This window comes from Anomalospiza imberbis, chromosome 3 (genome assembly GCF_031753505.1).
Source record: "Anomalospiza imberbis isolate Cuckoo-Finch-1a 21T00152 chromosome 3, ASM3175350v1, whole genome shotgun sequence".
Taxonomy (NCBI): domain Eukaryota; kingdom Metazoa; phylum Chordata; class Aves; order Passeriformes; family Viduidae; genus Anomalospiza; species Anomalospiza imberbis.
Window position 1 is genome coordinate 2,529,659 of NC_089683.1, and position 15,634 is coordinate 2,545,292.

The window sequence follows — 15,634 nt, forward strand, 5'->3', positions numbered from 1 at the left end:
AGCTCCTTCTTCCCCTTTTTATCAGTGCCTGATAATGGTACTGAAAACCACCCCAGGCCAGAGGAGAAACATGGATTTGTTTACCTGTTTTTTTTTCCTCTTTAATAATTGTTTATCAACATCAGGTGATGATGCAACAGCATCCCAGATTAGCTGAGCTTGTAAAGTGGCTTTTATTACAGGGCATAATGATGATGGAGAAGTGAGTGTCCTTAAAAATCGGAGTTGATGGGGTTGCTGAAGTTCCATTTCGTGTACTGAGTGAATCCCTGTGTCTCACCCTGTAACTCCAGTGCCTTGTGCTGTTGAAATGTCCACAGGGAGAGGGGAGAGGGTGAAGAGCTGAGTCACCTGGGGCCTCTCCCACAAACTCCTGCCTTTCCCTGGGTTTTCCAGCTAAGTGCTGAGGAATGGCGTTACTTGCAGGATATTCTCCCTCTAGACATAGAAGTCAAGGTTGTTTTGCTCTCCTGAACAAACCCTTTTACCTCCATCTCATGATTCAAAATTGGCAGGAGAGCATCAGAGGAGCCTGATCCAGTTTCTGAAGGGTTCATGTGAGCAGGGCAGGAAGGAGTACACAAGAGGGAGACAATATCCCCAGTCCCTTTGCTATTTATAGCCACGTCGCAAGCAGTTTCCTTGCTCCCAGTGCCCAAGTTCCCAGCTGGGATTGATGAATTCTCCTTAGGTCGGTGGCACACACAGTTTGGACAAGCTCAATGGCTTGTGGGTCCAGCCAGCAGAACTGCTGCTGAGCAGGAGGAATGAGGAATTCAGGTTCTCTTTAGGGAATATACTCTGCTACTTTAAACTGACAGGGCAGAGTTAGGCTGGATTTTAGGAAGAAATTCTTTACTCAGAAGGTGGTGAGGCCCTGGCACAGGTTGCCCAGAGAAGATGTGCCTACCCCTGGATCCTTGGAAGTGTCCAAGGCCAGGCTGGACAGGGCTTGGAGCAACCTGGCATAGTGGAAGGTGTCCCTGCCCATGGCAGGGGGTGGCACTGGATGATTTTTAAGGTCCCTTCCAACCCAGACCTTTCTGTAATTCTGTGATTCTGTATGGGGAATGCTCTTTAAGTAGCACAAGAAAGGGAATAGACATAAGTAAGGCACAATGGGAAAGATGAAACAACTCTTCTGCTGGTTGGGAATGGGAATAAAGTGCATTTTCCTGCATCAGGCAGAAGGATGCTGCCTGTTGTGAACGTGTGTGGTTGCCCTCCTCTGGTTGGAAATAGAACAGCCTCCCAAGACTGGAGACTTTTTTGGGGGCAGGATTGTTGTATTTCTTCAGAGTGACTTTGAAAAGAGTCAGGATCATTTTAGATGCTGGGAATTAATCAATGCAAGGTCTTACCCTTCATCTGCAAAGCCACCCTGGGCAAGGGGCAACTTCTGAGCTGCTGGAGGAGGACAAGTTGTGCAGAGCCAAGGGATGAACCAAAGCAAGAGCGTGTCACTAAACATGGACAAACTCTGCAGAGGTGTGTGCAGGGCTTGGAGAGGCTGCAGAACACAGCTTGCTGCAAGATCTCTGCAAGGCTCTGAGGAATCTGTCACTGAGGCCTGGTGACCCCACAGCCCTGTCACACCTCAGAGCAGGCAGCTTACCCCTGCCTGCCGCTCCACTCAGTGGAGCTGGCTTGAGTTATGCATCAGGCTGAGAATTATGTGACAGATTTAATTAGCAAATAATTTGCTGACCTTCAGTTTTATGAAAATAGTCTGAAAGTGAGCTTATCAGCAGTTAGCTGTTCCAGCAGAGAAGCAGAGGCTTAGAGGATTTAAGGGAGCTGCATCCAGCACTGGTGATTTCCACTCGAGTGTGCTAGACCTTGTCCTTGAAGGCTGCTGATATTAAGCCAGGTAATCCTGGTCAGCAAAAAAACTGACTTGTGCTTTGGGATTTTTTTTTTTTTTCCATCTGGACCAGGACCAGCAAAGTCAGGGAGATCGCTGTGTGCCTTGCAAGAGTGTCTTAAAGGTGAAACCTTTGCTCTGCATTTGGAGCCATTTCAAAATGTGAATCCTAGGAACTATAGATTTTGTCTTCCATGGATTTTGGCAAGACAGTTGTCGGAGCAGCTGAAAGGGAAATGAACCTGAGAGGAGCTTTTGACTTTGGTGAAACTCAATAGTTACTTTCCAGTAACAGGGAGGTGTTCAAAAAAAGCCAAACCGGTGACATCTGCAATTCAGACAGCATCTAACCCATGCTTTTTTCCTCCCACTACAGCACTGAGACAGGATCCAGGGTGGGATGTGCACACGTTGTATATCTCCCTGCATGCTGCATACATGGAAGGATTCGGGGAAATGATTGTGCAGTGGTTGAGCAGAGAGCTGGTCCTTAAAAGGCTGTCCCTTAAATGCCTTTTAATGCTAGTCCAACCCGTTTAATCTCACAGTGTTGCTCTCATGAATGTTTTATCACCTCCTACAAGTATTAAGTCCTACAATGCTGCTAAAACCTGTTGAATTTTAGTGTGAAAATGGTGAAAGTGTCTTAACTGAAGAGATGTATTCCTGTGTCCAGAGGTAAATGCTGGAGAGAGGGAAGCACAGTGTGCTGGGAGGCTCCTCACTGCCACCAGCTCATACATCCAATAAAAAGCTTACTAGGAGTTATTTTTATTACCCATTACAGCTTTATCTAGTTCAGATGTCTCCAGGAAAGGCTTCCACCTTCTCTCTGGCATTTCTGTGAATTGTAGAACAAGTTTGGAAGGGGATCTTTGGAAGTCTGTAATTCAATGTCCTGCTTATGGCAAAGGTAGATGAGATTGCTTGAAGCTTTGTCCAGTTGAGGTTTGACTGTGCTGGGCTGGAGGGTCCACCAGCTCTCCAGGCTCCTGTTCCAGTCATTGGTTTTCCTACTGAATATCCACACAGGAGGCTACATCAGAAACCTTGGTGCTGTCAAGGTGATCAACATCTGCCAAGGATGGTTTCAGGAGGCAAGTCAAGGAGGTTCAGTTTGCCCACAGCACATCTTCTTACCCTACGTGGCCATGGGAATGGATTCCAGGAGGATTTGCTCCATGCATCCCTGCCCACAGGCTTCAGCTGGCAGCAAGGTGTTGCTGTCCTCTTTATTCCAGGTACAAACCCTCTGCAGGGTGAGTTTGTGCTGTCAAAGTCAATACTCAGAACGAGAGTGCAGGTAACCTTGGCTTCCTCTTGACTTGGCTGCTCACGAGCTTTCATTGCCTTCTCTAATAAAGCCTTCACAATTGCTTAGACACTTAAAAGTTGTTAATGTTTAAATAAAGGGATTAATTTCTGACCTCCTGCTGCTAAACTTGCACGTTGGAATTTTGAGGAAGTGCCTTTTCCCCCGCGAGGTGCGAACGGGCTCGGCAGAGCGGCTCCCTTTGATCAGCTAAATGGACTGGAACTCATGGTGAGGAGCCACTGAACTCCCCAGCATCGATCTGCACTTGCCAGGCAATGGAAACTATTAAAATGGCTCCATGAAGAGTAAATACACAGGGATCTTAGGACATGGGTATAGGCAGGTGCCTCAGGAACGCCTGCCCTTTAAACCTGTTCCTGCTGTTGATGCTGTTGATGATTGAATTGGTATTTTAACATTTCCATGCCTTCGTTTCCCCACCTGTAAATTACTTGTGCCTTCCCTTTGGGTTATTGAGCTTGGCTGACACATATAAAAATTGTCAAGGTAGGGTGCCAAGCTCACACAAACTATTTTATTTTTAGTGTCTTTTGAAATCTTGGACTTTTTGTTCTCCCTTTTATCTGTCTTTTTCTTTTTAATCACACCAAATGGAAATAAATTCAATCACAGCTGGTGCTGGAGAAGAATCATTAAACCCATCCAGCTGGCTGTCTCGGGGCCAGAGCGGGATTGTTCCCTACGCTGCATTTCCAAAGTATTTTATCTCCTTTAGTCCTGTGTTTGTGGAGTGATGAGCTCCTTTCACTTCTGTCGGCTCCCGTCATCGATCCGGACGGGAAGGGCTATTTTTAGGTGGCTGTAAGTAAATGGACATCAGGCACCATGGAAAGGGGACTGGGTTATTTTTGGAAACCCATCAGCAGCCGTTCTGGCAGGTCCTGCTGTGGGATTTGTCTTCAGCTGGGCTGTCTCAGGTTGTGGTATCAGTTCCCAAGGTTGTGAGCCCGGTTTCTTGGGTGTGTTCTGCACTCTGAATGTGGAATTAGCAGCAGCTGGAGATGGTGTTGATGGCATCAGTTTCTGTGATTTAATTCCCCCTAGGCCAGGTTGGATGGGGCCCTGAGCAAGCTGATCCTAGTGAGTGGCATCCCTGCTGGAAGAAGATGAGCCTTAAGGTTTTTTCCAACCCAGACCAGTCTGGGATTCTGGGATTCTAAACCAGCCTGGATGGGAGGGATGCAGGTGATGGTTGAGCTGGAGATTTTGGAGCAGAAAGATGAGGTTGGCTTAGGGGCAGTGTGGGAAATGCACCTGGAGTGGAGCCAAGCATGGAGATGATCTCACAGTCAGAGCCCTCGATGAATGTGCAGACTTGGCATCTGCTGGTGGCCACTGGCAGATTTTGGGGTGCTCTTGGGAGTTCGGGATTGTCCTGCTTCAGTGGATTGCAGAAGGGTGTTTTCTTTGTTTTGCTTAGTCCTTTTCATAAAGAATTTTGTCATGTTTGGGACATGGTTTGGGGTGGGCTTGGCAGCACTGGATTGTGAGTTGGACTCAGTGATCTCAGAGGGCTTTTCCAGCCTTGATGATTCTGTGATTCCATGATTCCATCATCATTTTGGGACAGCTGTGCCACAGTTTATGTGTGGAGCTGATGCTGCTTGGAGCCACTGGGATCTCCAGTGACTTTTCTGTGAATGTGCAAGTTGGAATCTGGGGGCAATGGCCACATCAATGCCGTTGCTGTGGAGAGCTCGGAAAGCCCGAGCAGAAAAGCTCCTGTGGGGGATTTAGCTGCACATTATCTTCTGTCTCTGCCTCAGCAAAGACCCAAATCTAATTTCAAAGGTCAGATCATGCTCTCACCTGGGTGTTCCCAGCCTTTTATAGAGTGGTTGAAGGCCATTTCCTAAAATTAGCTGCTGCAGGGGAAAGCTGATACTGGCTCCATATCAGACCCTTTCCAAAGCTCTGGATGATCATTTACTTGATTACTCCTATTGAAGCTCATGGGTAAAAGGTAGAAAATGGAAGAAAACCAGAACCTGATGTTGCTTATTAACAAATCATGTGGGTTTTGGGGCAGAATTCCTCTTCTTGGTTGTTTTTGGAGGTGTTTTTTTGTTTTCCTGACACTTTTCCAGGCAGGCCAGTGGCCTGCCTTTAGAATCAGACTTATTTTTGTTTTCATCAAACTTCCTGGTGATCCAAACATGCTGGGGAGCTCTGGGAAGGAGAACATGTGACTCTGAAGGAGGCTGAAATGGTAAAGCACAGTCAGATCTGCTAAGCAACAGCATTGACACGTTTAAATAAATCTGCTGTTGACTAATATAGAGTGACATATTGAGAGCAATTAAAAAAAAAAAAAGGAAACTAGGCACAAATTTGGGAAATGAGTGGAATGGGAACAGAACAAAGATGTTAGAGAGGATGCTGGATAAAAGAGAGGGAGGGCTGCTCCACAAAAGGAGTGTTCTGGAGAACCAGGGTGTCCATCAGGAAGGGGGAAACAATAGCAGAAGTGCAGATTTGTGCTGGAATTATCCCTTGGCAGTAGGATCCTTGTATTTCTGCTTCCCTGCCAACCCTGCTGGCTGCCAGGATTGAAAAGATTTGTACTGCCTGGTGCAGAGAGGAGCATGTGATGGGATGGCAGGCAGCTTGGAGGAGGTAAGGTGGCACTTCTTGTTCCCATGGTGGCTTTGGGACTGTTGTTCCTTTGGATCTGCTGTGATTTGGGTGTGAGTCCTGTCATTCCCATCCCTGTGGATGTGTGTAATGCTGGAGAAGGGAGCAGGGACTGAATTAGGAGGGGTTGGGTTTGAAGCTGGTGAAAGGAAATCCCTTAAAATCACAGAATGGTTTGGATGGGAAGGAACCTTAAAGCTCATCCCATTCCACCCCTCTGCCATGGACAGGGACACTTCCCACTATCCCAGGCTGCTCCAAGACCCGTCCAGCCTGACCTTGGACACTTCCAGTGATCCAGGGGCAGCCACAGCTTCTCTGGGCAACTTGCAGAGCTGATCTGTGGAAGTTGCTGCTGCAGGAAGCTGTGAAAATGAGTGCTTGGTGTGTTTTTCCTTTCCCCCCCACCTTTTTTTTTTTAACAGTTCAGACTCTGTACTATTGAGAATGTCTGTGATGGATTGCTTAAAAAAAAAAAAAAAGGTATTTTGGTGGACAGCTGTTGTTCTTCAAGGGCTCCTATAACTCCTATTTGTTAATGGTTCGGGAGAAATTGTCCTGAATAAAGTGTTCCATGACTATGATTTATGGTTATTTTACACCAAAGCGGCTGGGAATGAGGAGTGAGGGGCTGAAGTGAACGGATCATTGGCTTGATCTAATACAGCCATCCTAGTGCTTCCTTGATTTTTTTTTTTTTTTTGTGCCCATCTTAATGACTTTGATCCAGGCCGATGGCTTCGTGTCCATCCTCGTGGCACGTTCACGGTGGAGCTGTGTTTGCCAGCAGCTTTCCCAGCCTCTGGGAATGGCTCCCCTTTTCCTGGCTGGCCATCAGGTGTTTACTCTGGCCACCAGCAGCCTTTGTGCAGCGGGTGGCAATAGAAAACTCGCACACTGTCCAGCCTGGGATGGTGTGAGGCTGAAAACGAGAGAGCTCTGCTGTCCCTCAGGGAAATTTTGTACAATCAGAGCCATTCGTGGCTCCAGCCACTGAGATGAGAGTGAGATGGCACAGCTTGAGATGCTGGGGCTGGCTCTTCTGTCCAAAATAACTGCTGTGAATGGCCAGAAGAGGCGTTTGTGGATTGCTCATCCATTAGCACCTCTCACCATCTATTTTCCAAATGGTCCCTGAAGTGAGCTGGAACCAGTTCTGTGAGTTGGAACCAGTCTGATCTTTGGGATGATGGCTGGGAGACAGCAGCTTGTGTTGGAAGCAGTTCCTTCATCTTGTGCTGGCATTGTGGCCCATTTTTCGAGCTGCTCCAAGGACATTTGGCCCCTCTTCCCTCCAAAAATAGCTGCTGTGTGTCGGAGATTCCTGCCTGGAGGATTTGGGAGCCAAAGGAGCTCCAGCCTTCCCAAACGTGCCCTCTCTGCTGACATTTGGGTTCCCTCCATGCTGTGCTGTGGGCAGGCAGGAGGGATTGCATGGTGAGGGTTATTTGGGTGCTCTCTGGAGTGCAGGGTGCATCCACAATATCCATGGTTCCTCTGGGAATTTCCCCTCCTGGCCATGGAATCACATTTGTGATGTGAACTATTCAAAGCTCTACGAACAAGCTCTGTCCTGAAAATCCTACTGCCAGTTCAGGGGAACTGTTAAACCATTAACTCTGCAAAAACTTGGCTGCTTTGAGGTGCTCAGTGGCAGCACCAGTCTCACCACTCATGGCTCAAAGCCACTAGGTATTAATTGGCTTTCATGTTCGATACCAGTTAATAAAAAATTTCCTTAAAAAGATGCATTGCTTAGTATTAGATGCTCTTTAATGTTGTCAGAGGCTTCTAATAAAACAGGGCTTTGGCATCTGCTCTTACCCATTAGTCTTCCAATAACTGTTGAATCCATCAGCTGCTTGTACTCAGATTTGAGGGATGAAGCTCACCAAAGCAGTAACTCTGTATAAATGCTCTGGAAATAGGGAACTGAGGCTCTTTATGGGGTACTGGAGAACCCCATGGAAAACTGAAGGCAGCAAACAGTAAGAACTCAGCTTCATTTGTGCTGCTGTTCCCAGAACTCACGGGGGCACGTTGGCACCACAGATATTTTTCTCAAAATACCATGCTGAGCATTGCAGGGCCATTACAAGCACTTGACTAAATAATCATTCCAGCTCTTTCTCCAGCTAAGAGGACACCATTAAGTTTGGAAGAGCAGCTGGGAAGTGCATTTGGACCAGGCCTTAAGCTTGACAAATTTTGGGTTTCAAAGGCGTTTTAAAACTGCTCACACAAGGAGCCATGCTTTGGTGCCTTGGCCTGGAAGGCAGCGTGGGAGCTAAAAAATCTATTAGTGAGTTTCAATTTACTTAGGATAAATCCTTCCCTGAGGATTGCTCTTGTTCTCTGGAATTACAGGGTTTGGCATGATAACATTTTTCTCCTTAATTTGTCCCTTTTGCACTTCCTTGGTGCGAGCAGGGAAAGCAGCAGCAAAACTCCAGCAAGAGAAAGGTCGAGGGTTCTTTTGGACCAGGAGATGTGTGGAGGGTGCAGAAGGAGCAGTGAGGCAGCAGAGCTGTGAGAGAGGGAGGACAGGAGAGACCCAAATGGGTGGAAGTGGGATTTGGACAGCAGGGAAAAGCTGGTGAGGGGGGGGGGGCAAAGAAAACTATCTCAGCAGCTGCATTTTGTGTGGCCACTCCTGTATCCTGCAGCTGTTCATTAGAAATTCTGTTTATGCCACAGGGAGTTTTGGAGTCTCTGAAGCTGACACAGTTTTAATAGACAAAGACATTTTGAGTGCAGCACATCTGCTCTGGGATGCTAAGGAAGAGGCTCCATGCAGTAGTGCCATCGTGCTTTTTTGTATTTTAAGACCTCCCTTTTATCCTAAAAAGTAATTTTTGAGGTCAAAAGAAGTGCTGTGTTTGCTCATTAAGTTTGCAGCCCTTAAACTGAGAGTCCTGCTGTATTCTTCCTAATATCCCTGAGTTCCTAGCCTTGGGAGCAGGCAGAATCACCTCTTACTTGGAAGCATTTCCCAGAAATGGCCATCACAGAGGTGTGAAGCATAAGCACAGGCCTGAGGCAGGAGGGTGCTGCTCTAGAGCAGAGACCTCCTTTGGTTGATGCTGCATTATTTAATATTTGGTGAGTAGCTCTTAAATTGATCAATTTCTTTCTTGGCAGGCTCCATCTAACCCTCAGCTTAACTTTTATAACCCGTGGCTTTCCAAAACCCATCTCATCTCGCTGGGTGATTGAATCCACCTTGTGCAGCTGAAAAGTTAATTCCTTCCTTCACCTCCAGCTCTGGTCAGGTTCCTTGGATCCCTCCTTGCCTGACCTCTCTCTTAGCCTTCCAATAAACAGAACAGTGTCACTTTGCCCTTCCTAACTGCTGTTATTGCTACATCTGCCCCGCAGCATCTTCTGGATATTTTCTACCTTCCCGTCTTGGTAGGAGCAGTCTCCACGCAGGATGCACGTGCTGAGGTTTGCCATCTCCCCTCCTGCCTTTTCCAAGGACTGGCTGTCCTCTCCAGCCAGGAACAGCTTGAGAAGAACTTTTTTTTTTGTTGTGTTTCTTTCTGATCTCCTGGAAGGGAAGCACTGGGCACCAGTGAAAAGCCAGAGCACAGCGTGTGTCGAATGATCCGTGATCCAGCATCCCGAATCCAAGCGGCGGCGGCGCTTTGTAGGAATTTAATTACCATGGATTGTGCTGCTGCTTATCGCCTATCATCCACTCTGCTGCTGGTTAATGACTTCGTTAGGCACATACACAAACCTCATGTGCTGTGTTCTGTCTTCTCGGGGTGTTTTGAAGTCTTTGGCCGCGTCCACATCTGCAAGTCCCGTGGAGTGGAGGGTCCTGCAGGGACCTTCGTTAGGTTTTATAGAATCCCAGAATGGTTTGGGTGGGAAGGACCTTAAAGCCCATCTCGTTCCACTCGGGACACCTTCCACTGTCCCAGGTTGCTCCAAGCCCTGGTTCAGCTTTGCTCAGCAGGAAGAAATGGAGATACACAGAAACACTCCAAGAGCTGGAGCCCCTCTGCCCTGGAGCCAGGCTGGGAGAGCTGGGGGTGTTCACCTGGAGAAGAGAAGCATCCAGGGAGAGCTCAGAGCCTCTTCCAGGACCTAAAGGGCTCTAGGAGAGCTGGAGAGCATCTTGAGACAAGGGATGGCGGGACAGGACCCAGGGAATGGCTTCCCACTGCCAGAGGGCAGGGATAGATGGGATATTGGGAAGGAATTCCTTGCTGTGAGGGTGGTGAGGCTCTGGCAGAGGTTTCCCAGAGAAGTTGTGGCTGCCCTTGGATCCCTGGAAGTGTCCAAGGCCAGGTTGGATGGGCTTGGATCAACCTGGGGTAGTGGAAGGTGCCCTGCCCATGACAGGGGTGGAATGGGATGAGTTTAAGGTCCCTTCCCTCCCAAACCACTCTGGGATTTGAATTTCCAGCTTGCTTTGCAATAAACTGTGTGGGATAAAACCCCATGTGCTGTATAAATATGGGTGATCCAACACCTCAGGTAATTTAACATCTCTGGTGTGATTGATCAGGCTGTGTGGAACAGAACAGCTCCCATTTAGGTGGTGATGAAGCATCTCCAAAGAGTGCAGAAGGCCCTCAGCTTGAGGCTGTGGGTGGGTGCCCACCCTGTGCAGCTGAGAGAGGAGGGAGGAGCTGGAGCTGGACACAGCAGCAGGGATAACATGGCAGCAGGTGAAGGAGCTGTTTCAGGGAGGGGAGGTACATTTGGAGCTGGTTAATTTGGCCACGTGGCACTGATGAATGTCACTGAACCTTGCTCAGATGTAGCAGCCAGGGCTCCCAGGTTTCTCTAGGCTTTCCCTGGATGTGAACTTCCCGGTGTCCCTGGGTTGTGAGGACTCAGTGCTGAGCTGCCTCCTTGCCCCCTGAGGTGCATGAGAGACCATCTCTGTGATTTCATGTTTGTTAGAGGCCTCTCAGTGGAGGTGCTCAGACTCCAGAACTGGTTTATTCCCTGCATGCAGGAAAGGGGCAAACTTTCCATAAACCCCACCCAGATGGATTATTTTCCACAGAGACCCTCCCTGCTGTGTGAGATGCTGTTAAACACTCTGTGTGTTTCTGTGCTTTCCAAGCAGTATTTCCTTTTCCTTATAACTTGCCCAGGACAATGGAACTTTTAAATTTGTGCTTAATTATGACCTGAAGCTTCTGTCAGAGAGCGGGAGCCTGAACCTGCTACGTGGTTATTTCCTGTTGTGGAAGCAGCAACGAGGGATTTTAGGGAAGTGAGAGAGGCTTGTGGTTTTGCCTTGGGGAAAATAACGTGCCTGAGCTATCTATGGTTGGAAACCACAAAGAATACCAAGGATTTGAGCTGTCTCATGGAGTCAGTGTTTGGGAAACCAGCCCTCTCTTCCGGCCTGGAGTTGACCTTCTCCTGCTTCTCTCATGTGACGGGGAGCGCCCGGCTCTTTACTGTGGTTTAACCTCAAGAGAGTTCTTGTTCATTAATTACTTCAAGGTAAAAGCAAAGAGAGGCTTTGCTTCCTCCCACACCAAATTTATCCCTTTTAGAAGCGAGTAGAAGCTTGTGCCACTGCATCCTGGAGCATCCTTGGTTTGCTTCCCACGTCCCAAAATATCTTCAGCACTTTGTAAGCGGGAATGTGGTGAGCACTGCAACATCAGCCACGGTGGTTGTAGGGATTTTCCAGCTTTCTTGGAAAGCTCTGCCTTGTGGTCCCTTGCTTTGGGGAGGAGAGGGGTGAACTTTGCATCCAGGATTTTCTGCCACTCCATCCCACAGGACACAGAAGGATTTGCTCCTAAGCTGGATGTTCCTTTGAGCAGAGAAGTGCTTGTGTACAGCCTGGAAGAATAAATAAAATGCCGTGACTGGTTTATTACCAGGAAACAACACTAAATAATAAATTTAAGAGCTAAAAGCTCTATATGTAAAGTAGATTTCACAATACATTATGCAAAGAGCAGAAAGGCAGTGGAGAAGGAATTCACTGGAAGAAGGCAGGCTGGGAAGATGGATGATCTTACGGACAGGACGAGGAGATGTGGAGTGAATCCCAAGCTGGCATGGCTTTTCAAGTGACCTTGGGCAAGTTGTTTCTCTACACCTCCATTACCTGCTCTCTAAAAACTGGGTGTGGTTTTCATGTCTCCAGGATTTCATCAGAATAAATGAGTGTTTGAGAAGCACTTGGCTGAGCTCGGCCGAGGAGCGGGGACAGCCTTTGGCAGAGCGCAGAGCCCAGGTACCTGTGAGCACCTGGGGGAGAGGTTTCTGTATTTGCTCAACACTGAGCATCTCCTGGAGCACGGTCTTGTCCCAGTGCCCAGATGAGAACACAAAGCTGAGAGTCAGACTCAGTTCTTCACTCATCTGCCTTGAAGCCATTGAGGCCACCTTTGCTTTGTGGAGACAGAGATGGAGGCCTGGGGGTGCCCGATTTCCGCTGGGGGCTGCAGAGAGGCAGTGTTGGAGCTGGGGGTAGGCTCAGGACATCTTAACTCCACGTTTCTCCTCACATTTCTGAATTGCTGCCACCTGGGAGCCTGGACACAGAGCCATACAATCATTTAGGTGGGAAGGGACGTCAGGATATCTCTGAACCTGGGCATTGTCTGGCAAGTTTTGGGTATCTGTTGGTCTCATATCCTCCTTCAAATCCTATTTAAAGCTCTAACTCTGAGCCCTCCTAACTCCTGCGGGATGATCCTTTTCTCCCTTTGAAACAGCTAAACCCTGTCTTTTGCCACCAGACCTGGTGTGGTGTAAAGCAATCCATGATCCAAAGCCCCAAAATTCCACCTGCTCAGAGCCAGGTGTTGATCTGTGGGCTCTTTCTGCTTTTCCCCTCATCATTCCCTGCAGCTGAGAGGACAGAGGAAAACACCATTTGTGTGCTGTGGTGACAGGAGGGAGCACGCTTCTTCCCCAAGAACTTGGGGTGGAAAACTCGAAGTTCCTCAAATGCCACTTCTAAAGCCACTTCAGAACATCTGGTTTCCTACTTTTCCAGAATGAGCACATGGAGGGGCTCTTGGAGCATTTTTCCAGGATCCCTTTACCCCACACATGCCCACGTGGATGAGGAGCAGGGCTGGGAGCGGGTTTGGCTTTGCATGGAGCTGCAAACGTGCAGAATGTTCCTTGGTTTGGATAAAACTCCCTAAAGCCAGGGATGCAGTTTATCCCTGGAATTTCCAGATTACAGGACCTTTTACCTGTGCATATAACAGCATTGATCTCAGCCTGGGAGAATTGCTCTGTACCTGTGAGCTCTGGAGATGGTACAAATCCCTCAGGATGATCCCTAAAGCTGCTGCATGCAATTTCAGAGTGAATTTTCCATCTGCTTCTTTGATGGATCTGCTCCCAGCCAACTGTACCTTAAGGCACACACCTGATAAATTTATTCTCCTTGTTCAACTGCTCCTGTTCCCAAAGTGATTGGGAGATTTGGGATGTAATCCTTCCCTCTGAGAGCATTAGGAAATAGAAAGTTATCATTGCTGAAGGGTTGTTGGGAGTTCTTTTTCTTCCGCTACAGCCTGTTCTGAAGGGGAGAATACGCTGTGTTTTTATTTTCTCTCTTTGATTTCATTCCTAATGCTGATGAAAGAGAGACTTGGCAATAGAAGGTGTCTCTCCAAGCCCAGATAAAGCATAGGATCCACTTCCATGCTTCCCGAGGTCCTTGTCTGTTTGCCAGGAGGGAGCTGGCATGGCAGAAGTGGGTTTGTTCTCCATGGAGAGCAGCAGAACTTTGTGGATAAAAACCCTGTAGACCTCTCATGTCTTAAGGAGAGGGAGTCAGGATGCATATGGATGCACACAGAGAGAGTTTGGGAACTCTGATTTAGCAGGTGCAGGAGGATCCCTGTGGATTTTCCTCCCCACAGTGCAGTCTGTGCCACCATGTCCTGCCTCAAAGTTTTGCATTGCTCTGCTGAGCTCTGAAGGACCATAAGTTTAAATTTTCCAGGCTCTGTTCACAAATATACTGAGAAAGGAGCAGTATTTCCCTAATTTTATAGCAAGATGGATAACAGAGGTGTAAGCAGGGAGGAGTAGGTGTGCTCAAGTCTTTGAACATTTGCAGAATAATGGCTCCACAAACACTCACAGATCAGACCAGCTGGGTTATTTCTAGAAATGCAAAAAGAGGGGGAACCTCAGGTATTCCCGTAACTCCACTGGCACAGGGAGTGCCTGCTGTGGAGCTGAGGAAAGCTGGGAATGCAGCCCAGGCTTTGACAATGTGCTCTGAGCAGCTGAGTTTCATGGGAGAAGGAGCTTCAGTGTGCAAACCTGTTGTGCCCGAGAATTCAGTCAGGTTGGCATTTGGGAAGAGGCTCTGGTAATTACTGGTCTTCTGATCCCCTAAGAGCTCTTCCTACCTCTTTCTGTGCGTGTGTCATCAGCTCCATCAGGCAGCAACGTTGTGCTGTAACATCAACAAGAGTTTTCAGCGTGGAGCTTTAGTTTAAAGAACTAAATAGTTCTTTAAAGTACTTAAATAGTACTTGGGAGTGAGAGGGGTATGTTGGCTGGAGAGCCCGGCAGCTATCCTGCTTCTCCTCCTCCCAAAGTTCTTTTTGGGAACGATGGGAAATCAGCAGCCTTTTTCCCCAGGGCTGATAAACACAGCCCTGAAGTCTCTCTTGATAAAACCACAGATTGGGTTTTTACTTTGTCTTTTTTTTTTTTTTGTAAGTCCTAATGGCAACGTGTGACAACCTCAGGCTCGATTGAGTTGATGAGGAATAAAGTCTTAATAGTGAAGAAGAGTCCAGGAGTGTGTCTAAAGTGCTCATTTTATCACCAGCACATATTTCATACTGACAGTTCATACTTTTAGCTAATCCCAAGCCATGTGTGGTGCATTTTAAATCCCTCCTCAGCCTGCTCTGGCCTTTCCCTTGTGGTGTTTTCCAGGAGAGCAGTGGAGTCACATTGGCAACCTCAGACTTTTGGGCATACTGATATTTTAAATTCACAACCCATATTTTGAGGTGAGGAGGATGAATTTTGTTCCGTGTCAAGGAAGGGAAGGAGCAGAGGAGCCACTGGAGGCATGAGGTGGCAGAACAGCTGCTGAGGATCAGGTTTGGGGCGATGGAATTGGCTTTTCAAGTACTCTAGTTGCCATTTTAGGGAGTCCAGTTTGCCATTTCATTACCATTTATGGCTTATAAATAGGCAAAGTGACCACCAAGGAATAAGATATTGATGCAGTCTTACCTTTGGGGCTGCAGTTTTTTGTGACCAGCCCAAAGCAACGTGTTTATGTGTTCACATTTATGATCCCTCATTTCTGTGTTGCCTCAACACCCTGCAGTGTTTGATCCCATGGCACCCCTAAACAAAACAAACAAAAAAACCAGCAAGGCTTGTTTTCCCCACGTGTGCCTTGAAGTTAAGCTGATTTTTAGATTCTGGTGGTGTTCAAGTGAGTGTGTGCTTTGGCATTTCTCTCAGGAAAAGCATTATTAGGGCAGCTCATCTCCTGGCCAGCTGTTTGCAGAAAACTGGTGGCAACTGGAGGATCTTTGCAGCCCCCAGGAGACCAGGCTGAAATAGCAGGGACTGGCACACACACACAGAGCATGAACATCACTTCCTGCAGAGGGCCTGAAAAGGGTGGGGGGAAGAAAGAAAGAAAAATAAAATAAAAGCTTTTTTTAAAATTAAAATTATTTTTTTTTTTTACCTTCAGTTGCATGCTGGTGCCTGCTAAAATCCTGCTGCTGGCCAGAGCAGTCCCAGGGGCTGGAGCCTCCCATCTGCCTGCAGCCATGTGCTGCCAAGATCCAAGAAAGCTGATT

General features: G+C 47.7%; 1 protein-coding gene across 6 annotated transcripts in view; it reads left to right on the forward strand.

The window, feature by feature from the left end:
- The window catches only part of EXTL3 (exostosin like glycosyltransferase 3), a 134,311-nt gene that overhangs the window by 88,736 nt on the left and 29,941 nt on the right, over positions 1-15,634 (forward strand). The window contains exon 1 of one of the 6 annotated variants that reach the window (XM_068183141.1): positions 5,607-5,816. The exons of the other annotated variants lie outside the window; for them this stretch is intronic. The gene's annotated coding sequence lies outside the window, so the exon portion shown is untranslated. Of the gene's footprint in view, positions 1-5,606; positions 5,817-15,634 lie in introns of those variants that run through there. 6 annotated transcript variants of the gene reach the window in all.